This window comes from Mesoplodon bidens (assembly GCF_964165515.1).
Source record: "Mesoplodon bidens genome assembly, chromosome: 4".
Taxonomy (NCBI): Eukaryota; Metazoa; Chordata; class Mammalia; order Artiodactyla; family Ziphiidae; genus Mesoplodon; species Mesoplodon bidens.
This window is the reverse complement of record NC_138160.1, coordinates 26,013,511-26,039,030: the sequence shown is the minus strand read 5'-3', so window position 1 is coordinate 26,039,030 and position 25,520 is coordinate 26,013,511.

Below are 25,520 nucleotides of genomic sequence, written 5' to 3'. Positions count from 1 at the left end.
ATGTTCCGTTACCCTGGTCGTAGTAATTAGCTCAGAATTTGGACACAAAACCAAAGACATGTAGATCTCGAGGATTATGTAAAAAGGATTTGGGAACTATAGTTTTTTTATTCAGTAGTTCTCAAACTGAGTTGGTGTAAGTTTAAATCAGTTTTCGGTCATTTTCTTCAATTCTTCAGTAGTAGAGAATAAGATCAACACACACAGATAAATAGTGCAGAAAAGGAGGAGAAGCTAAGCAGATAAAAGAAACACGCACACACACACAGATTCAGTAATCCCTAAGGTAATTCTATCTCCCAGATTTATTGGGACTAATGAAATGCCTTTTTGTTTAAACTAAGTTTTGTCAGTAAAATATTTGGGTATGAGCTTTAACTTGTTAAAGACAGAGATTATGCTCTTTATTTCTTAAACACTTCCTCTCACTTTTCTTCTAAAGGTACTTTAGGAGGAAAGGGTAATGGCAATGTTATGTTGTTTAATATTGTTTATACATATTTTATCCAGTAACTTTTTAAAAATAATGCTAGAAAGTTAGTTTTCTTTCATGTATTTTATTTAATATTAAAACCAGTTTCCATGAATGAGCATAGAATTGAATTATCATATTAATGCAAGAAATAATTGTTAAGTATAATAAATAATCAGTGAAATTTATACAACATGAGATATATATATTTCATAAATGTAAGTTTATTTAATTTTTTAAAGCTTTCTCATATTTTTAGGAATATATATTTGTCAAGTACAAGAATACTCAAAAGAAAAGAGACACTTTCTGAAGAGAGAATGAAGATTCACTGTACTCTTATGTAGACTTAATGCTTAGTACCATTTGAACATTGTCATCAAAATTAAACAAATGATAAAATCCCTTTATAAAATAGATCATTTACAAATTCAAATAGGTCAAAATTAGCACCAAGAAAGATACATGTATAACAGAAAAGTTTAGCATAATAAATATATAAGGCAAATGGTTGTTCCATATTCTGACATTACCAAAGAGTGATGGCATTTTATGAACCTTGCTTTCCACAATTGCTTGTTCACATATCAGTATTTGGGATCAAAGAAGCATTGCATTAAAACTATTAACAGGTAATGTAATAATTTATATTTATTGAGAATTTACTCTCTGTGTTAAGCATTCTATATGCTTTATCTTATTATTCAAAATCCCTGTGATACAATATGGATTCATGTCTCTGTTTTACAGTTAGTAGATGAGTTTATAGATGATACGTAACTTGACAGGGGCAGAGTCCGGCTTGCACTAAGGTCTCTCTAATGACCATATTCTTAACTCTTAAACAATATTGTAACTCAGACATTATTTCCACCTTTATTATGATAGATCGCAGTTTTAATCACAACTTCTTGTCAGATTTGGAAGGGAAAGAGGCAGCTATTTTCTCTTCAAGCACTTTACCTAATTAAAAAATTCATTCTCTAATATTTGTATAGGCGTAAATGTATGTGCATGTGTAATGGTGAATACATATCCTTAATATACGTGCTTAACATTTAAAAAATGCATATCAAAGAGTTCATCTCTTGTATAAGGAATAAAAATTGTGACACTGGCCATTATAAGGTATTAAAAAATTCATGGCAACTTTTGAAAAAGGAGGAATGTTATTAACCTTGGTGTCTTGACCAAATTACAATTCGAGTAATTACATTTGTCTTCCCTAATCTCCTTTTCAGTTTTCAACTGGGTAGTGTATTCTTAATGGATTTCATTACCAAGCTTCCCTTAGGATTTAAAATAGGACTTATCTTCTAAGACTTGGTTCACTCCAAGTTTATGTTCTCTAACTTCAACTGAGCTGTCACTGAAACTCTTCAATTGTGTGTTTATGTCTTCAATTCATTCCTCTTTTTTTGTTGTTTTTCTTTTTTGTTTTTTGCTTTCTCATTTTGACTCTTCCAAACCATTTCTATTCTCTTCAAGACCCAAATACAGCAATTATTTTTGAATGCTAAGTATGCAACCACTCTCCTATTTGTTGAAATACCAAGATCAGTTAGGTGTTGTTTGCTAGTTTCCATGAGCTTCCATATCAGAAAGTATTGCTTTTTTACCCTTTTAGAGATGAATTTACCTCCTACCTCACAGGAAAAAAAAAAAAATCAGTCATCTAGGGTGTACTTCTGCAGTCATCCCTTCCCTGTAAAAATATCTTCCTATAATCATGTCTTTGACTTTTCAAAACTCCACCATATCATTCTTCCATTTCTTATTTCTTCATTTCTGCCTGTATTAAAGAAAAGTGTGTGCCTTCTTTTTTACATAGGTGCCTTCACCTGTGCTCTTGATCCCTCCCTTCCTTATTGCCTTACTTCCCTCACTGTTAAATCAATCAGTTTCACTAACAACATTCCATAAACATTTAAAACATTTTTTTCTTATTAATGGGGAAAAATCCATTTCATCTTGCTTTCTCTAGCCCTTAGGCAATCACACACTCTTTTTTTTATTCTTTTATCACCATGTCATTACTTCTCATTTTTTCATCAATTCCACACAATATGATTTCCTTTTCTACTATTCTGTTGAAACTGTTCTTCAAAGAAACCAGTAAATTTCAAATTGCAAAATCAATACCCTTTTCTTAGCACTCAAAATTTGTATTTCTCTGTTGGCCTTAATGTTGCTGACTGCCACTTATTCATAAACTCTATACTTCTTCAACTTCTCATATGTTGTTTTCATCTGATTTTCTTCTCCTGCCTTCATGAATTTTTTAACTTTCTTGCTTGTTTCCCTTTATTTTTAAAATTTTAGTGTAAGGCCTTACCAGTGTTGTGTCTTTGCCTTTCTTTTCTTTCTATAATTTTTTTTATTAGTGATCAATTTTAATTAACTAGTCGATTGAAGGAAAAATAAGAAAGGTAAAAATGCAGCATTTGTATACTTTGTGCTAGCCATTAGACTAAATACATAAATAATTTCATGTATTCAGGAAATCAAAACCAGGGATAATATCAGCATTTTAAAGATTAAAAAACTAAGACTGAATATGACCTAAATATATTTTAAAGCCACTTCTTATATACCGGGTTTTGTATTTTCTTACTTAATTCAATTCATTCAGTAATCTCAGACTTAGATATTATCTCTAGTGGTTAGTTGCAGTATTTCAGACAAAAAACTATGAGTAAGCTATTCAATCTTTCATAGCTAAATTTTATAGTAACTCCAGGCTACAAATTCAGGTATATTCACATCCAAAGTTTATGTTTAGCCCTTTACAACATCTTGCTTCAAAATGGATCACTTTGTCATATATATACCTTCATTTATAAACTCTCTCTGGAATAGCCATCCCATGTCCGTGAATATGCATTAGTTATATTTATATGGGTATCTGGCTATCATTATATATTCCACACATGTAAGTAGCTTAATTTTAATATTTTCTAAAAACTCATTTTTCTATCTGGTATTGTTGACTTTCTAATTCTCTCAAGGAGGGCTTGATTTTTAAAACATTTACTTGATTGAAGTATAGTTGATTTATAATGTTGTGTTAATTTCTGCTGTACAGCAAAGTGACTCAGTTTTATATACACATGCACACACACACACACACACATTCTTTTTCATATTCTTTTCCATTATGGTTTACCACAGGATATTGAATAGGATTCCCTGTGCTATACAGTAGGACCTTGTCATTTATGCATTCTATGTGTAATAGTTTGCATCTGCTAATCCCAAACTCCCAATCCATCCCTCCCCCACCCCCTCCCCCTTGGCAACTACAAGTCTGTTCTCTATGTCTGTGAGTCTGTTTATGTTTTGTAGATAAGTTCATTTGTGTCACATTTTAGATTCCAGATATAAGTGATATAGTATGATATTTGTCTTTCTCTGTCTGACTTACTTCACTTAGTATGATAATCTCTAGGCCCATCCATGTTGCTGCAAATGGCGTTACTTCATTCACCTTTATACCTGAATAATAGTCCATTGTGTGTATATATATATATATATATATATATATATATATATATATATATACCACATCTCCTTTATTCATTCATCTGTCCATGGACATTTATGTTGTTTCCATGTCTTAGCTATTATGAACAGTGCTGCTGTGAACATAGGAGCACAGGTATCTTTTTGAACTAGAGTTTTGTCCAGATATATGCCCAGGAGTAGGATTGCTGAGATCATATGGCAGCTCTATTTTTAGTGTTTTGAGGAACGTCCGTACTATTTTCCTTAGTGGCTGTATCAATTTACATTCCCACCAGCAGTGCAAGAGGGTTCCCTTCTCTCCACACCATCTACAGCATTTCATATTTGTAGGATTTTTAATGATGGCCATCCTGACTGGTGTGAGATGATACCTCATTATAGTTTTGATTTGCATTTCTCTAATAATTGGTGATGTTGAGCCTCTTTTCATGTGCCTATTGGCCATCTGTATGTCTTCTCTGGAGAAATGTCTATTTAGGTCTTCTGCCCATTTTTCGATTGGGTTATTTGTTTTTTTGTTGTTGAGTTGTATGAGCTATTTGTATATTTTAGAAATTAAGCCCTTGTCAGTCATATCATTTGCAAACATTTTCTCCCAGTCTGTAGGTTGTCTTTTCATTTTGTTTATGGTTTCCTCTGCTGTACGAAGGCTTGTAAGTTTGTTTAGGTCCCGTTTGTTTATTTTTGCTTTTACTTTTATTTCTTTGAGAGACTGACCTAAGAAAACATTGGTAAGATTTATGTGAGAGAATGTTTTGCCTATGTTCTATTCTAGGAGTTTTATGGTGTCACATTTTATATTTAAGTCTTTAAGCCATTTTGAGTTTATTTTTGTGTATAGTGAGAGGGTATGTTCTGACTTCATTGATTTACATGTGGCTGTCTAACTTTACCAGCACCACTTGCTGAAGAGACTGTCTTTTCTCCATTGTATATACTTGCCAAGGAGGGCTTAATTTTTATATCAGTGTTTGTATTTCCATTTTCAGTTCTTTCCCCTATAATTTCATCTAGAAACTCATGTGACCAGTTATCACTGACACACTGGTCCAGAAAAGGAGTTATGGAATAGTAAGTTAAGAATTATGGAATATTTAACTTAGTGGTTTAAAGATATACATCTTCAATAGTATATTGTGTCAAATAGATGAATGTGTCAAATTGGTAAAATCTATGTTGCTTACTAATATCTTACACATTGATAGATTGAGAAGAAATATATTACAGGCTGAGTGACTTAGATTCATATTTCTTCATACTTTGCACAAAGAAGCAGGGTGCTATGGACTAAATTGTTTCCTCCAAAATCATATGTTTATGCCCTAACACCAATGTGATTTTATCTGGAGATAGAGTGTTTAGGAGGTAAAGTTAAATCCAGTCATAATGTAGGGCCCTAATCTGATAAGACCCTGGTCTTAGAAGAAGAAAAAGAAGATGAAGAAGGAGAAGGAAAAAAGAGAAGGAAAAGAAGATCTTTCTTTCCTCACCCTACTCCCTACCATGTTAGAACACAGTGAGAAGATGACCATCTGCAAGCCAGGAAGAGAGCTGTTGCCAGAAACTGACCATGCTGGCTCGCTCCCTGATCTTGGACTTCCTGCCTCCAGAACTGTGAGAAATTAAATTTCTATTAAATAGAACACCTAGTATGGTAGTTTGTTATGGCAGCCTAAGCTGACTAACACATAGGGCAAGTGGATACATTTCCAGAGCATTTTACAAAGAAAAAAAGAGAAAAGTTATGTAGCTAAAGAGCTAAAATTATGAACACTGAAAGAAATGCATCAGTAACATGTAATCTTGGGCATAGGTATATTTCTGCCTGAGGTTGTGCCATTTTGTTTGTAACTCTTAGAAAAAGATAAAGAAATCAGTGCTTTCTATATCTACTATTCAGAAGAGAACATAATTGCTACATTAAAGATTAAGGAGAGTTCTAACATTCTAGTTCATATTCAACTTAAGGTAAATGTCAAAATTTCTTGTATAGTAACAACTCTTAACATGAATCATGTGCTTATTCTTTGCCAAACTCTGAGCTTTCTTGCATAATGTTATTTAATACAACAATTAAGATTTCAGAGTACTATTTTCATTTTAATGCCCATTTTAATAACATGGTGGGCTAGATGCCTGCGTAGATTTGCCTGCTGAAAAACAATAATATTCTAAAATGCAATATATGTTTAAAAAATCTTCTTTTAAGTATCAGTGTTATCTCAAGAGGGTAAAATATTTTTCATGCTAGGAATTGAGTGAAAGAATCCAGGGAGTGAACAGAATAAGGATGCTTGTTTTTGTCCTTAGGCATTTACATATCTGATAAATCTGAGTTTTGGATTTCATTGCCTAGGTTCATACCAAAAGTATACATTAGGGGATAATATTTTCAGTTATCTGAGATCCAAAAGGACAATGCTCTCAGGGTGGATTTAGATCAAATCTACATCCTGTCCTTTTAGAGGATTACATTGAAAATAACTGTCTTGACCCAAAGTAGGAGAGGATGAGTAAGGAATATTGCCAAGGATTTGAAACCACAAAATGCCCCCCTGAGGATTTGCTGTCTCAATTTACACTCTAGTTTTTTTTAAAAAAATCCTCTCTGGAAAGCTCTCCCTTATATCTCAGTCTTCTTTCCTCTCTCTCTCTCTGTCTCTCTCTCTCTCTGTCTCTCTCTCTGTCAGAGGAGTAGCAAAAATAACTAAGGATAGAAAGAAATAAGGCACCATGAACAAAAGCCAGCAAGTGGCAAAAGAAACTGATCCAGAAAATTTTCGGTAATAGAATTATACACAGAGACTTTTAAATGACTGAAGGTTATGCTTAACGACATAAAATCCAAGCTTAAAATATGTGCAGCAAGTAAGAATAAAGAATGATCAAGGATATTTGAAAAATAACTCAATAAAAATTTTAGAAATTAAAACCTGAGTAAGTGAAATCAGAACTTAGTGGACAATTATTACACAGATTAAGTATGGAATTAGTGAACTAGATGGCAGATAGAAAGAAAGAATATAATAAAAAGAGGGAAAGAAAGATAAAATGGGAAAAGTGTTGATATATGAAGAACAGAGTAAGAAGATTTAACAAACATGTAATTTTAGTTCTAGATGTAGGGAAGAAATAATATGACAGAGAACTTATTTGAAGATATAATGTAAAAAAAACAAACAAACCCAGGACAGATGAAATCACAAAACTACCAATTTAAGAAGCTCAACAAAACTCCAGGAAGATAAGCAAAAGATACCCACCCCTATACACACATAGGGAAACTGCAGAATGACCAACAAGAAGAGATCTTAGGAGGAGCCAGAGTGAAGCAGATTTGCTGTAATGGTGCAGTGGTTAGACTGACAGCTGTCTTCAGATATGTGGTAGCGGAAACCAGAAGATGGAGCCATCATATCTTCAGTGTGCTAAAAGAAAATATCTCTCAAACCAGTATTCCATGAGCAGTGGAAATTTCTTCAAGAGCAAGAGATGACAAGTAAAAACTAAAAGATTGCCATCAGAACATTTGCAGCAAAATAAATTTTAAAGAATATGCTTCAGACAGAAGGCAAGTGATCTGAGAGGGAAGATTTGATATTCAAGAAGTAATAAATACAGAAGATGATAAATATGTGAATAAATTTTAAAACAACAAAGACTTGGGAAACAATAATAAAGTCTAATGGTCTATTATTATTATTATTATTATTGTTTTTGTGGTACGTGGGCCTCTCACTGTTGTGGCCTCTCCCGTTGCGGAGCACAGGCTCCGGACGCGCAGGCTCAGCGGCCATGGCTCACGGGCCCGGCCGCTCCACAGCGTGTGGGATCCTCCCGGACCGGGGCACGAACCTGCGTCCCCTGCATCGGCAGGCGGACGCTCAACCACTGCGCCACCAGGGAAGCCCTATTGGTCTATTATTATCCATATTTTACAGATGTGGAAAGAGAGTGAGAGAGAGCCTGGGTAATTTTCTCAAAATCATATAACTATTAAGTGTCAGACTTAAATTCAAACCCAAGAATGCTGATACCCAAATTCTCTGATTATATCCTCTGTTCAACTATATTTCTGAATGAAAGGATAAAGGACAGATAGAATCCATCTCACAGAATTAGTGAGTTAAAAGTTAGATTCTGATAAAAGCATAATACAGGGGAGACAAAGAGTTGAAAAGTCAGAATTCAAAATTCGTGGACGCACAACGAAATTACCTCCCTGGGTAATCTTGTGTAAGTCCCTTATATAGCTCACCTCAGCTTCATACCTGTAACATGGGAATGATATTTGTCCCCTCAGCTAAAGTTTTGTAAGAACAAACTACAGAATGATTTTAGGAATTGAATGAGAAAATAAGGACCAGCTCAATCCCCCCTTATATTTCACACATCAGTCAACTCAAGGGATCACTTCAAAAAAAGGCAAGAACCCTGTAGTGGGAAGGGTGGTGCTGTGGACACAGTAGTAACAAAAGGCAAAGCAGCAGTTACACATTCCCCCTTCCCACTCTGGGTTTTCTAAGAATCTTTGAAAAAAAGATGTGGATGATTTTGAACACAGTATTATCAACCCTTTTGGGGGTCATGCTTTATTCCGGCCACCAATATTTTAATGTTCTGCTTACTCTTAAGGGGCTATCATAATAACAGGATCATTGTGATAAAAGTGAGTGTCCACTGTGGACCCAGCCCACCCACTAACAGGCCAGAGCCTACCCTGAGACAGGCTGGGCCCTGGCCCTGCCCGCCAGTGAGCCTGCTCTAATCTTGGGACCAGTCTCATCCACCAGGGGGCAGACACCAGCTACAAGAAAACTGCAGCCCCACAGCCTGTGGACCTGGCCAACCCAATAGCAGACCAGATTCTGCACTGGGCCCAGGTGGGCCCTGTGCTTACTCACTGCCAGGCCTACACAAGCTTTAGGACACCCAGGCCCTGCATCCAACTATGTCAGGAACTTGCCCCACCCACCAGCAATCTGATACCAGCTCTAGGACCCTTGGACCCTGCAACCAGGCTGCAGGACCTGGCTTTGCCTGGCAGTAGGCTGACACTAGCCCCAGGACCTGGCTTCACCCATCAGTGGGTGAGCAACAGGCCCCAAGCGTCCTGAGCACTGAATCTGCCTACCAGTATGCCAGAACCAGCCCCAGAACCCCCTTAGGGTTCTGCAGTCAGCCACTTCATGACCTGGTCCTGCCAGCCAGCAGCCAGCAGCTGCCACACAAGGCAGGGTTTGGCAATCAACTGGACTGGGGGCCAACCAAACCTACCAGCCCACCCACATAACCTGCACAACAAAAGTACACACACAGCCCTCATAGGGGACATCCCTAGAGTATATAGCTTTAGTAATTAGAGGGGAGTGTGCTGCTGGGACACATAGAACATCTCCTACAAAAGACCACTTCTCCAAGGTTGGGAAATGTAACCAACCAATAAAAATAAAAACAACAACCTAGGCAAAATGAGGCAACATAAGAACATGTTCCAAATGAAGGAATAAGATAAAATTCCAGAAGAACTAAGTGAAGTGAAGATAAGCAATCTACTGAAAAAGAGTTCAGAGTAGTGATCTTAAAGATGATCAGAGAACTTGGGAGAAGAATGGGTGCACAGAGTGAGAAGTTAGTAGTTTTTAACAAAGAGTTAGAAAATAAGAGAATAACTAGAGATGAAGAATACAATAAGTGAAATTTAAAATACATTAGAAGAAAATAACAGTATATTAAATGATGCAGAGAAACAGCTCAGCAAGCTGGAAGACAGAGTAGTGGAAATCTCTGTTGCTGAACAGATAAAAGAGAAAAGAACGAAAGGAAGTGAGGACAGTTTAAGAGATTTCTGGGACAACATCAAGCAGTAATATTCACATTATAAGGGTCCCAGAAGGAGAAGAGACAGAGAAAGGGGCTAAGGACATATTTGAAGACATAGTAGCTGAAAAATTTCCTAACCTGGGAAAGGAAACAGTCATCCAAGTCCAGGAAGTGCAGAGAGTCAAAGTATATGATTAACTCAAAGAGGAACACACTAAGACATTTTATAATTAAAATGGCAAAAATTACAAATAGAGACTATTAAAAGCAGCAAGGGAAAAGCAACAAGTAACATACAAGGGAACTCCCATAAGTCAGTCAGCTGACTTTTCAGCAGAAAATCTGCAGACCAGAAGGGAGTGGCATGACATATTTAAAGTGACAAAAGGGAAAAGCCTACAGCCAAGAATACCCAGTAAGGCTCTCAGATTTGATGAAGAGATCAAAAGCTTTACTAGCAAAAACTAAAAGAGTTCAGCACTGCCAAACCAACTTTAACAGGAAATGTTAAAGCAAATTCTATACGTGAAAAGGACAAGCCCCCAACTTAAAACATAAAAAGCACAAAAGAAAAAAGCTCAACAGGAAAGGCAAACATACAGTAAAGGTAGTAAATCACCCACGCACAGACAGTAGGAAGGTTAAAAGACAAAAGTCCCACAGTAAGAAGGGACACACAACAAAATAAGATGTAAAATATGATATCAAAAACAGTAATCATGAGGGGAGGAGAGTACAAATACAGAGTTCTTAAAATGTTTTTGAAAAAAGAGAGCAGCAACTTAAAACTTCTACATATATATGAAAACTCATGGTACCCACAAACAAAAACCTATAATACAATAGGTTCACAGAAAAAAAGAAAAAGGAACCCAAACATAACACTGAAGATAGTCATCAAATCAAAAGAGAAGAGAATGAAAGAAGAAAGGAACAAAAGAGACCTACAAAACAACCCCCAAACAACAAAATGGCAATAAGAACATATATTTCAATAATTACGTTAAATGTAAATGGACTAAATGGTCCAATTAAAAGACATAGAGTGACTGAATGGATACAAAAACAAGACTTGTATATGTGCTGCCTACAAGAGACTCACTTAAGATATAAAGACACACACTGACTGAAAGTGAGTGGATAGTAAACGGTATTCCATGCAAATGGAAATCAAAAGAAAGCTGGGGTGGCAGTACTTATATGAGACAAAATAGAGTTTAAAATAAAGACTGTTACAGGAGACAAAGACATTACATAATAATCGAGGGATCAATCCAAGTAAAAGATATAACAATTATAAATATATTTACACCCAACATAGGAGCACGTAATACATAAAGCAAATATTAACAGATATAAAGGGAGAAATTGACAGTAACACAATAATAGTAGGGAACTTCAACATCCCACTTACAACAATGGAGAGACCATCCAAACAGAAAATCAAAAAGGTAACGCTGGCCTTGAATGACACATTAGACTAGATGGACTTTATAGAAATATATAGAAGATTCTACCCCAAAGCAGCAGAATGCACATTCTTTTCTAGTGCACATGGAACATTCTTCAGGATAGATCACATGCTTGGCCACAAAACAAGACTTGGTAAATTTAAGAAAATGGAATCATATTAAGCATCTTTTCTGACCACAACACTATGAGATGAGCAATCAACCAAAAGAAAAAACTGCAAAAATACACAAACACATGGAAGCTAAACAATAAGAAGTTAAAGAACCAATGGAACACTGAAGAAATCAAAGAGGAAATAAAAAAGTATGTGGAGACAAATGAAAATGAAAACACAACAATCCAAAATCTATGGGACAGAGCAAAAATAGTTCTAAGAGGGAAGCTTATCGCAATACAAGCTTACCTCAGGAAAGAAGAGAAATGTCAAAAAACAACTAACAAGATACCTAAAGGAACTAGAAAAAGAATAACAACAACAAAAACCCCAAAGCTAGTAGAAGGAAAGAAATCATAAAGATAAGAACAGAAATAAATGAAATAGAAATGAAAAAAACAGAATAAAAGATCAAAGAAACTAAAAGCTGGTTCTTTGAAAAGGTAAACAAAATTGATAAACCTTTAGCCAGACTCATCAAGAGAAAAAGAGATTCCCAAATCAATAAAAATGAAAATGAAAAAGGTGAAGTTACAGCTGACACCACAGAAGTACAAAGAATCATAAGAGACTATCTTGATGTGCAGCTAAGAGCAAATATAAGCCAATAAAATGGACCTAGAAGAAATGGACAAATTCCTAGAAATGTACAATCTCTCAAGAGTGAATCAGGAAGAAATAGAAAATGTGAACAGACTGATTACCAGTAATGAAATTGAATCAGTAATTTAAAAACTCCCAAAAAACAAAAGTCCAGGAGCAGATGGCTTCACACCTGTCAGAATGACTAACATGAAAACTAACCCAAATAACATGTTGGTGAGAATTTGGAGAAAAGGGAGCCCTCTTATGCTTTTGATAGGAATGTAGATTAGTGCAGACACTGTGGAAAGCAGCATGGAGGTTTCTCAAAAAACTAAAAATAGAACTTCCATATGAGCTAGCAATTCCACTTTTGGGTATACATCAAAAAAAATGAAAACACTAATTCAAAAACGTACATGGACCCCAATGTTTATAGCAGCATTATTTATAACTACCAAGTTACAGAAGCAAGCTAAGCATCCATCAACAGATGAATGGATAAATAAGATATGTTATGTATATACAATGGAATACTATCTGGGCTTAGAAAAGAATGAAATTTTGCCACTTGCAACAACATAGATGGACTTGGAGGGTATTATGCTAAGTGAAATAAATCAGACTGAGAAAGACAAATACTGTATAGTATCACTTATATGGGGGATCTAAAAAACAAACTAGTGAGTATAACATAAAAGAAACAGACTCACAGATATAGGGAACAAACTAATGATTACCAGTAGGGAGAGGGAAGGGGGGGAGGGGAAAGATAAGGGTAAGGGATGAAGAGGTACAAACTATTGTGTATAAATCAATAAGCTACAAGGATATATTATACAACACAGGGGATGTAGTCAATAATTTATAATAACTATAAATGGAGTATAGCCTTTAAAAATTGTGAATCATTATGCTGTGCTTCTGAAATTTATATAATTATGTACATCAACTATACCTCAATAAAAAGTAAAAAAAGTTCCTGTCCAGCACCCACTGGCTGTGACAAGTCTTCTCAAATTTTAATTTCCCCTCCTCTGCATTCTTTTTTTTTTCTTTTCATCATGTGTTCTTGATCTTCAGAAACAGTCATCCTCATTTCTCCCTATCTTCAACTGCATTGGTTGGGGCTCATTTCTCCCTAGACCTTGGCAGAAGAGAATGGAGTAAATCATTTATCCGTTTATTCAGTACATGTTGAGCACTGACCTTGAGTTGTTCCAGGTGACCCATGAGAGGACAGAACACACAGATCTCCACCCTCTTGGGGCTTGTATTCAAGTAGGGCTGACTGACAGTTAACAAAATATGTAACAATTAACAATGTTAACAGACACATATTAGTAATAGTAGATGATAAATGGACCAAATAAAAGAAAAAAATGTGAGCAGTAAAGAGAGGCAGGAATGCTGGGATTGGGTTAGGCCTCAAGGACAGAGTTAAAATGCTTTATTTTACTCATTGGATCAATTTTTACAAAATAATTAGCAATTCACAATTATGTATTGCTTCAAAATCAAAACATTATTTCCTTTCTGACTCATCTAAAAATTTTAAGGTATAATAAGCTCAAAATTAATGCAAATATCCTCAATATGATTTCATTCTTATTTTCTGAGGAGAAATAAGCATATCTGTTTTCTGTGGGAAATTTCCCACTCCCACAGAGAACTGCTTCTCTATTTTACTCATTGCAATAAGGCTAGATAATCACAAATAGAACTTGAAGAAAATTTGTATATATAGCGTCAAAGGAAATAATGTGGGTGCAAACGTGCTTCAAGAAAAACCTATAAATAACTATAAAATGAAAATGCTTATTTCAGTCTCTAAAAAGATCTCCATATATTATATGTATCTCTTAAAAATTCATTCAGAGGGTTTTGATATTATATATCTTTTGGAAGTTGTGTTATTGTCCTATGACTGCCATAAGAAATTACCACAAATTGGGTGGCTTAAAACAACAAAATTTATTCTCTCACAATTCAGGAGGCTGTAAATCTAAAATCAACATGCCACACTCCACCCTAAGGGCTCTAGGGGAGAAGGCTTCCTTGCCTCTTCCACCCTCTCATGACTGTAGGTATTCCTTGGCTTCGGACCACATCACTCCAGTCTCTGCCTCCATGTGCCTGTGTCTTCTCTCTTGTCTGTGTGTTTCTTACAAGGACACATGTCATTGTATACTATTTAGGCCCTACCTACCCATATAATCCAGGAATATCGTCTCAAGATCCTTAATTTAATTACATCTAAAAAGACCCTATTTCCAAAATAGCTAACATTAATAAATTCTGGCATTGGCATCTGAGCATATCTTTTGGGGGGCTAACATTCAACCCAGTACAGGGGAGTTGATTTTCATTTTTGTAATCACATTTTTATTTCAATTGTCTTATAGCTTAAAACATTTGCCATGGTTCCTAGTTATAGCCCATCAATATATGCAATGGAAATATTTTAGAAAGTAAAATGCAGAGTAAAAATGCAATTTTATAAACTACAACACACACAATCTGATGATACTGACTGGACCTTAATCATATATTTTTGGGGGAATAGTTGGTTAATTTTGATGAAAACAGAAATATATCTTATATAATAGACTTGATTTTCTTCGCTACTGCCGTGAACCCCATTAGTTACTTAGACAACCCTGTGCTTCTGCATAAAATTAAATGTTGTAGAAAATTCCAGTAGGAAGTAAAATGTCAGAGCTCTACCTTTTTTCTTTTGTGCCACAAAGGACAGAAAAGAGGAAAAGGACTGGAAAAATTTGAAGCATTGATATAAGAAAAGAGGAATGAAAAAATAAAGAATTTTAATAAAATAAAAATGAAACATTTATACAAAACAGCAGAAATAAAATTGAAAAATGTCATTAAAGGGACAAGGCACAAGTGGAACAGGCATTTGAAAACTGATGAATACATAAGCTGTATCTCAGATTTTCTGGTATATTCTGCTTCTGTCCTGAAATTCATATATCTGACCTAGCTGCCTCAGAGAATGCTGGGTGAAAACTCTTGCCCCTCTGGACATTACAGACCTCTACATGCCTCAAGGACAATGACCTAGTAGGTACCAATGGCAAGTCAAAATGGCCATTAGTAAGAATACAGAAGACCCTCTGACAACATTCACTTACCTGCTGTTGTGCTGCTCTGAGCCGATCATTTCCTTTACTCTTAAAACTTGCCTTTCAGTGCTGCACTGAGGCCTATTTTCCTCTCTAAGTAAGCAGTAATGCGCTTGATTGAGTCTCTTTTTTTCTGAGAGTGACCAGTGTAGATTTATGTTTCCTCTCTTCTTTCCCCTGTGTAGAGTTGCAAAACTTTTCTGCTTCAACTACAAAACTGCACTGGGGTCCTCTCTGTTCTTGAACAATAAAGAAATGTATTACCTCAATTCAATAACAAATTAAAGACAGAAGAGCAAAAGCAAATTTGCTGATTTAAAAGTCATCACTTATCCTTGTTCTTTTTTACTTCTTCCAAAAGAGAAGGAAAGTTCTCTGGCAGAAAATAGGTGATCCCAAGGGGATGGTGGGCATGTTTAATGAAACCAGCACTGTTTGATCAATTGCTTTTGCATAACTGAGAGGAAAAGATTTGCTGTCCATCCAGCTTTTATGATGGCTGAAAAATATCTTCATAAAAATCAACCTTTTAAACTTATATATCCAAAGCCCTAACATCCTACTTCCTTGTCTTTATTCAATAAAGGTTTTAAAGACAAATGAAATGATCATTATTCAGTTTTCATTCTCACCTGAAATCGTTTGCTGGTGGTAAAATTGGTCAGTGTGACACGGATGAGTTCTAATGGAAATTGACATTAGCTCACTGTGAGACCACGAAATCAGAAGTAACCAATCAGCTGTGTTCTGCACCTTGAGTGTGATTTTTCCTACTTATATGTTCTGTATGATGATGATTGTCACTCTTACATTTGTCAGTGAGTACTGGGTTGGAGTTTGGTAATATGAGAATATAAAACATGCAATACTCTGAGTGGTCAGAGATAGCTAGTGTAACTTGATATCATATTTCTAGGAGAAATGTTTTTCTGGGAGTTTGGGAGAAAGCCTGTAAGAAGATGCTATGACCTTTGGAGGAAAAGCCCAATCCAAATTTAAGAGGTGTTATCTTGGGCTTGAAGCTCTTTGCAGATCTACTTTAAATATTTAGCTATTTATTAGGTAATATGAGTATTACAGTTTTAATCTCTGCTGTGATTTAGAAAGGAATAAAGAAGTAGGGATCTGTTTACAGTACGTATTAACTAAATGCATTCATTTGCATAATACCTCTTTAGGGATGGACTACATTATACAGAGATTTCTATATGTAGAACTGCAGGGATATTTTAGGCTTCAGTGTCACTGAGGCCTTAACTTAAAGTCTATTAGATTAGCACGACAACTTTTCCTGATTAAAAATTCCCATTAGTGGTGAGACGACTTCTCAGAAGCACTTTTCACCTTATGGTGCCAGCAACAGGGTAGAATAAGTTTTCTTGTTTGAAAGTGAATTCCAAATAGTAAGGCCTACAGTTGCTTTTAAAGATATGAAAACAATCACTTTTTGATGCTGGAGGAATTTAAATGTCCTGGAGAAAAAAAATCCACCACACAATCCTACAATTTAAAAAATGTTTAAATTCCAAATTTCTAACACAAGTTCTAAGGGCAGCAATGTAAAAAATGCTGATTCCATGGCAGATTTCAATTTTGACATGTTCATTAAAAAATGAAAAGTCTTGATACTTGTTCTTGAATGCAAACTGCTAGTCTTGCTTTTAACTGGGTAGTTATATGTGGTAGATTAAATTACAATTTCCAAATGTTTCCTTCTCTTCCCTGTGAAAAACATTCTCCCCTTCCATAATCAGGCTTGATCATGTGATTTTTATTACTCAACCTTATGAGAAGATTTTTCTTCTCCACCCATTGAAAGCAACCTTATCTGGTGACTTGGTTTAGCCAATGAATTGTGGGTAGCAGTGATGTATACCCGTTTCAAGAAAAAGTTTAAGAGCCACCAGCGGTCTATCATTTCTTTCTGTCTGCCATGGAAATGGCAATATTCTATCCTATATCCTCCTTCAACCTGGAACTGGAACAGATTTCCACTTGACTTACCATGTAAAAGACAATAACCTTTAATTATTTACGTGAGAGAACTTTGTTGTTGGAAACCATTGGCATTTTGTGTGTGTATGTGTCTAGTGTTGTTGTTGTAGCCATTGATGTTACTGTAAAAGTAAACAAGGGGAAGTTAAATGGTATAGCATTTTATTTATTTATTTTTTAAGATTTTTTTTTTTTGATATGGACCATTTTTAAAGTCTTTATTGAATTTGTTACAACGTTGCTTCTGTTTTATGTTTCGGTGTTTTGGCCATGAGGCATGTGGGATCTTAGCTCTCTGACCAGAGACAGAACCCACACCCCCTGCATTGGAAGGCAAAGTCTTAGCCACTGGACCTCCAGGGAAGTCCCATGGTACAGCATTTTAAAATTCAAAATAATTATGGCAAATATTGGGAAACAGGAAGATGAAGTTTTTACTACAAAAAATAAAAGAACAACGCTGCAATATCAATGCATATTTCTTTTCTTCTTTGAAGGTTATATAATATTATTTCATGTTATGGAAGATTACATCAATTTTTTACCTCTTATGTGGCTTAAACCAAACCATTACATAGTGTAATTTTCAAGTCCATCACATGAAGAGGATGAAGGCCCCAATTATCAGTTCTTCTCCCTCCTCCCCTTCTCTTTCCTTCTTTTTTTTTTTTTTTTTTTTTTTTGTGGTACGCGGGCCTCTTACTGTTGTGGCCTCTCCCATTGCGGAGCACAGGCTCCGGACGCGCAGGCTCAGCGGTCATGGCTCATGGGCCCAGCCGCTCCGCGGCAAGTGGGATCTTCCTGGACCGGGGCATGAACCCGCATCCCCTGCATCGGCAGGTGGATGCTCAACCACTGCACCACCAGGCAAACCCCTCTTTCCTTCTTTAACTAACCTTTTAAAAACACTTCTTGCAGTCAAACTTTTATGAGCTATTATCCTATGAAAATAATAGAATTAGATTGTTTTCTCTCTTTTTCTATGTCTGTTATGGAAGTTCTCTGCTCCCACTTTCCTCAACTCAGTAAAGCCCAAAGCTTCGGAATAAGGAAGATATGAAAATGTCTGGCAGGTGAATAGAAGTACCAAAGAGAGTAATTCCTTGGGCTCTAGAATTCTAGTGTGAAAATGTTCCTAAGAAGGCACAAATGGTCTATATTTTTGGCTTTATGTGTAGATACCATGCATAAATAGAGAACTCCATTAGTTTGGAAGGTATATGAATAGAAATAAACATTCACCATAGGATGATTTTTTTTTTTACTGTGTAGCCCAAAAGATATTTAGTTGGGTTCTTCTTTAGGTGTATAGTCTATGAATAAATCTAAAGTTTTAATAAAGTACAACTAAAAATTACTGTTTGACTGATGCAATTAAATATAATTTTCAGCATCTGGAGTAAAAATTGTTGTTGAACCCAAGTTCATGTGCCTGATAGACAGTGAAGCCAAACAAACCAAAATGGAGTTTGGAGCAGAGAAAGATTTATTGCAAGGGCCAAGAAAGGAGAACAGGGCATCTTATGCTTCAAAGGCCCGAACTCACCTATGGGTTTCAGGGAAGCATTTTTAAAGGCCAGGTGAGGGAGGAGAGTTGCAGGGTATGTGATCAGCTCCTGAACAATTCTCTAATTGATTGATGGTGAGGTAGCAGGGCGGTGTCACAGGGGTTAACATTGATGTGCAGGCTCCAGTCAGTCTGAGGGCCACCGTGCTCATGGTCATCATGTAGTTAACTTCTTCCATTGGTGGGGACTTTGGTATCTGTAAAACAATTCAGGAAGATGCATCAGATGCTGTTATCTATGTATTTCAGAGAGGAACTAAAGATTCTGTGGCTGCCATATGGCTGATTGACTGTTTAAATTGTTACCAGTTCTCCTGGCCCAACTGCTACTTTTGTCACTACATGTTCACATCTTTTCAGTCACTGATTCTTGAGCCAAGCTTTTGTGACTCAGGGGAGGCCTGGGAGACTACAGTTTTTCCACAAACAAGAGGCAGGCAGAGGACATGAGGGGAGGGGTCTGTCCTGGGAAGGTGCAGAGATTCCTGCTTAATTACAAAATAAAAAACTTCCTGGGAGAAAAATGAAACAGTGGTTATGAGAGTGAAAATAAAACATAAGCCATAAGAAGTTGCAACAAGGTATTGTTGGTATTATATTGTTAATATGAAGATAAGATTGTTTTCTTACATCTATCACTAACCTTGAAAAAGTACATGTGAAATTCTCTATTTTGGCTAACCAAATTTTAATTTTTTGCTGTTGTTTTTTAAATTTTGTTTTCTTTTTGTTTTGTTTCTGCTTTTTAAACAGGAACTGTGAAATATGAGCTATGGTAACTTTACATCTGAAATTTAGTGGGAACAAAACTTAAATTATACCTCATAAATAATAGTGCTCCCCGTGTCTATTACCTTCAATGCAACCGCTGCATGGCTAGTATTAATCTCTCAACCTAGCTCATTACTGTCCACCAGTCAAAGAGCATAACACTGGCTTAAGGCAGGTGTTTAAAATATCGCCAAGGATGGTGACATTAGGTCTCAGAGCAAGCATTTGTATTTGTCAAATGATGGAGTCACCTCCCATGTCTTACTGACTGCTTGGAATTTTCAGTTATTTATAATATATGTATATTTATTTGATGTATTTGATAAACGTTTTGCCTCTTATTTATAGGATATTCTATATTAAAAACATGTTTATAGCATCAAAATTATGTTGATCCAAAGTGAAATAATAATGAAGAAATTCTGTTGTGAGGAAGAATTAGAATCAGTTATATTAGACAGAATGGGGAATGAGCATTGAAAGGGAATCTAAAATCGAAGAAAACAAGAAAGAAATGAGAAGACCATGCAAAAAGAAAGAAAAGGAGATGATTTTAGCTGTAAATGCCTTGGTCAGGAATTTAGAGTTTTCTAGCGACACGATTTATAAACAAATGCCCAAAGGTTAAATAGATGGATAATTTTGAGAACATAAAGAAAATAAATTCAGAGAAATTCAAATTAAAAATATGTATGTGAATATGGAGACAATGAGAGAAAACTGAGAAACCATACCTCCTTCTCCCTCATTCAGATCTACTCTTTCAAGGCATGATCCTTGGAAGGATTTGAAGGTGATGTGCAACCTGTGAATGAGTCTCTGTCCTCAGAAACATTCAAAGGATGCTTTCCAATGTTATAGAATTCACGGTGGGTCCTAGAGGGAAACTTGCAGTCATTTTGTCTTGTCTTACCTCAGGTAAGACAAAATTTCAGAAAACAACATTCAGAGACATTCCTGAATAAGTTAAATTGAGCACACTCAATTGTGCCTTCATTTTCTACTTTTTGTTTTTCTACTGAGAAAACAAAGTCCATTTGGCCTTGTCCGTTTTCAGGAATAAAAACATTGCAATTTTTCACATCTGCTTCTGACTGTAATCTGCTGCCCCACCTACAAGTGTGGAGTGTGAAAGTGAGAAATTAGGAGTATGTTCAAAAACACTAATGACAAGAAAAGGGGTAAAAGTTTTTTTTTTTTTTTCTTTTTGGTACGCGGGCCTCTCACTGTTGTGGCCTCTCCTGTTGTGGAGCACAGGCCCCGGACACGCAGGCCCAGCAGCCATGGCCCACGGGCCCTGCCGCTCCGCGGCATGTGGGATCCTCCTGGACCGGGGCATGAACCTGTGTCCCCTGCATTGGCAGGTCGACTCCTAACCACTGCGCCACCAGGGAAGCCCAGGGTAAAAGTTTTAACTGGCCTGGAATAGGCAGTGACCAGTCAAAACAGGATGGTGCACAAGTGCATTAGAAGACCTGTATGAGTGCTTATCAGAAGAAAATCCGTTCTGAAATTGTCAACAAGACCACTGAGTTGTGAAAAGCTGAGAGAGATTCATGAATACAGTTACAGTGTTCTCATATAATTTGCCTTAACTCATAATTCTTGAGTAAAAACATCTTTGTGTTCTTTCTCATCAGCCTGCTTTCCCTGTTGAATCAAAATAATAACAGGAACAAAATAGTATAAAATTTCCATCATTTATATGTTAATGCGATTTCACACCTGAACTGGGTTATATTCACATGGTGGCCTGTGCACAGGAATCTGAAAGGCCAGAAAAACATCAGTAAGAGGAGGAGTGGGCAGCTTCCCTGAGTAAAAGCCAAAACCTATGACTGTCCTACTGAGGTCAAAGTGTCTCTTCTCTTGGGAAGCAATACATTTTCATGGTTAAGAGTATGAACTATGAAACTAAAATGTCTGTATTTGAATCTACCAATCTGTGTTGACCTTGGCAAGCTATGTAAATAGTGTGCACCTCAGTTTCCTCATCTGTAAAATGGGAAATACTCTATTATCTACTCCGTAGGGTTTTTGGGGAGAATTAACTAAGTACATATGTAAACAGTTATAAAAGTGCCTGGTACATACTATACATGTGAGTCACTATTGTATTAGTAGTGATAGAGGTCTAGAGTCTATTTCCCCTGTGTTTTCTCCCAAAGTCTCTCTATTCTGGCTTTATTCTCCACTTTTAGTTGTGATGAAAATATTCTCACCTGTGGACTGGCCATCTCCACCTCCTGTCACCCAGTATCCTTAGCCTGAGCTTTTCTAGAAATTAGGGAAGGGCAGAAAACCGACATATGTTCTATTAAATATATTTTAGAAAAAGGATTTCAACAGATAGAGGACTCATGGGAGACATCTCAGTTCTGGGACATTCTGGGGACAAACAGTAAAAAATCCAGGTGAAGTTGGATATTGTTAGAGTATATATGTGTGAGTGAGTGTATCCATTAAAATGAAATTAAACTGCACATAGAATGAGGAAAATTATCAATGGCAGTGTTTATTTTAGAAACTGTAAAACTAAAATAACAAAGAAAACTAGAAGCTTAACCTAGTTTTTAAAAAAATAATTTTCATAGAATTTTTATATCTGTTTTGATTACATTATGACTCAAAAGTTTGTGTCATGCTATCTTTAATGTAACTTGGTTAATAAGACACAGGCTGTCATGAATGTTTGATTTTTTTTTCATAACACACCTTTCATGAAATGAGACATGTTTACTGTGTTGGTCTTTATTTTACCAGGGTGTTGCCAATTTCCATCCAAAAGCACATAACACCCAGAATGACTCGTCCTGTTACTTCTTTTAGAGACTGGTTTCCTACTTTGGCAGGAAATACAGTCAAATCCATATGACACTGGAATATATTTGAAGAAAGTTATTTTTGAAAGAGGAGGCATATGACTTAGTAAAATTTTCTCTCTTTGTAAGATTCCACTCCATCTCCTTACAAGGCTACATTGCTGTTTATTTTATATTCTCCTTTTCTTGGTTTCTTTTCTTCTGCTTCTCCTTTAATATTAATGTTCTTTTAGATGGCCCAGTACTTCTTATTTTATTACATACACTTCGTATGTGTTACCTCATTCAACAATGCTCCCACTCTCCTTATGTTAATGAAATAGACCAGTGCTTTCTGAAGAATCAGTCCAAGATATTTGAAATGTACCAAAATGACTTTGAGTCACTTTTATCGGAAACAGAAGGTTGATAAATCCATAGCAGTAGAGACTCAAATATTTGAGTAAACTCCTGAACCCCGAAATAGTATGAGGAAATTCAAATGACTAGTTATGGAAAATCTTGAAAATAGTTTTATTATTATTGGTTAAAAATAGGTTTTTAAAAAATCAATTTATGAGTTCTCCAGTTGAGTCATTTTATTTAAAAATCTTTAGTCTGTGATGAATAGAATTTTAGCGTATTTAAATTTCAAGGACCATCTAATCTGCATCAATGGCTAAAAATATTTGAGGTAAAAGAGAAAATGAGAATTTTATTACAAAAAAAAAGAGGAAAATGTAAAGGAGAGGGAGCAGTATGGGAAAACTTGGTGAAACTGCAGAGGAAAGCCAAAAGATGCTCTCAGAAGCCTCATGCTGTTAAGTAAAGTATTACATTAAAGTTGATTCAGCTTGATGGGGAGTGTGTGAAGAGTAATTTGAAGGGGGTAGATGGCATACAGCTTCTAATTGATTCGTAAAGACATATATCTGCTATCCCTTAATTATCTCTTAACAACTAAGCAGGTTGAAGGGATAGAATCAATCATCAGAGATAATGCTACAGGATAAAAGCAATACAGAGAAGGACCTTTCTCTGCCAACTGTTCTGAGGTCCTAGACATGTTAGTAATCCATGGGAGTATCTACATGTGATTTAGAAAGACTTATGCCTAAAGTTTGGGGATGCACCAAACTCAGCAGCAGTTAAGAATATTTTAAAATATACCCGATTACATCTAGGCATATGGTTCTTATCTATTATTGTAGAGGCATATGAATGTTGATACCACCACTGAACATTTTTTCAACTTGAATAGGTTGTTTTGTGCTTGGGAAAGCAATCCAAGACCCTAAATAACTTCCCTAAACATGGCTGACTCTACACAGGCAAGCCTATTTACAAAATGTCCTGATTTTACATGTGAGCCTCAGTAAAGAAACATGTATTAACAATGACAATGGAATGGAATGGGAAATAGAAATAGCATCCATGAAGATAAATAAAGAAAATAGGGTTTTAAAAATAATTCTTCCCCCTTCCAAGTCCTAATATTTCCTGCCATTTTAATTGTCAACTAGTAAAATATGTACACTTTGAGGCATATAGACAAGAAACTTCCCATGTACACTGGTTGCAAAATATATTTTTGAGAACCACTGAAAAGGGTCCAGTTCCCCAACACTAATCATCTAAGAAATTGTGCAGATAACCATGTTCTTTGTAAATATGCATCAGGGAGAGATTGAACATGCATTTATTTTAGTGTGTGTGTAGTCTACACATTGTCACCTCATGTATTTTAAAGCTTTCTAGGTATAAGTATTCTTAAGGATATAAGAACATAAGAATATAAGTGTAATAACATATAACAGCTAAAAGAGGAGTCTGGACTCAAATGCACATACCTAGGATATGGTGTAAAATGTATATAAGAAGCTTTATAATTAATTGAAGTAGATAGAGTTAGCGAAAGTTTTGAATCAAAACTTAACGGTGAAGGACATTTATTTAGCCCAATAAAAGATTCTAGACAAAGGAATAGAATAAACAAAGGCATAGTGGAAAGTGGATGGATGGATGGATGGATGAATAGATGGATGGAACAATGAATGAATGTATAGGGAATTTTAACTTTATTTAATAGAAAATCAACACATTTGAAAATGTTTAAGTAAGGAGAAAGTACGAATGGGTATGGGATGCTGTGGAGTGAACAGCATGTTCAGAGATGTTCTTCAGAAGCATAAATATATGCACAGCCTAAAATGAATCAAATGGAGAGAAGAAAGTGAAATAGTGTTCCAACGTTTTTGACCAGGTTAGTTGGAAAAGGAGAAAGACTTTTAAAAGAAATGTTGAGAATTACTAAAAATATGGATTTAGAAATCATCTCCATATTTGTAATATCAGAAGAAATGGGAGGTAATCAGATCATCATTTATGATAAAATTAACTGCCATTTATTAAACCTTTATTATGTTCCACTTTGCTTAGTGCTTTACATCTTATTTTATTAATTCTCACAACTCTTTGAAGCAGGTATTATCATTCACAACCCTCCTTCATTTACAGAGGTAGAAGTGGTGCTCCAGAAACCAAATGACTTGTTAAAATTTACGCAGTTGGTAGGTGGTAGGCTGGAGATGTGAACATGTCTGCCTGGCGCAAGACTTTAATTTTTTTTGCTACTGCTGTTTGCTTCCCTCTCAAGACAAATAGTTTAGCAAGATAAAGGAACAAGGCAAAACCATGGGGAGTCTTCATGTTTAAATGGGAGGCAGGGGTTTACATGGAATAGGGAAGAAGCAATTTAAAGTTAAAGACCTAGTCAGAGAAATGAGAAAATAATCACATGTTTTATCCGTCATTTCATGGAAGGAGAGAGAGAAGCTATTTGGGGGAGTGGGGTGGTAAGGGGAGTAATCACAGAAAGGCCGCGAGATACAGGTGAAGTGAGAGAAAAGTCCATAGACGTGTACATGTAGTGTTTTTTCTTTCCTTGCAGCGGCGGGGGGCGGTTTTAGGATCATTAACATGATTATTATGAAAGCAGCCATTTCCAAATGCCCTGATGTGTTATCATAGGGTCATTAGAAACCTGTTGAAGTTTTATCACTTTCGAAGAAGGTTTTTAGTTATACAAATGCCAATTTTAACCTTTCCTAATAGAACAACTGCAACAAAGTATGGACAATATGGTATTGAAATCTTGACTATGATGACGTTTAAAAGCAGAAAAACTATAATGAACATTTTACAACTTGAGCAG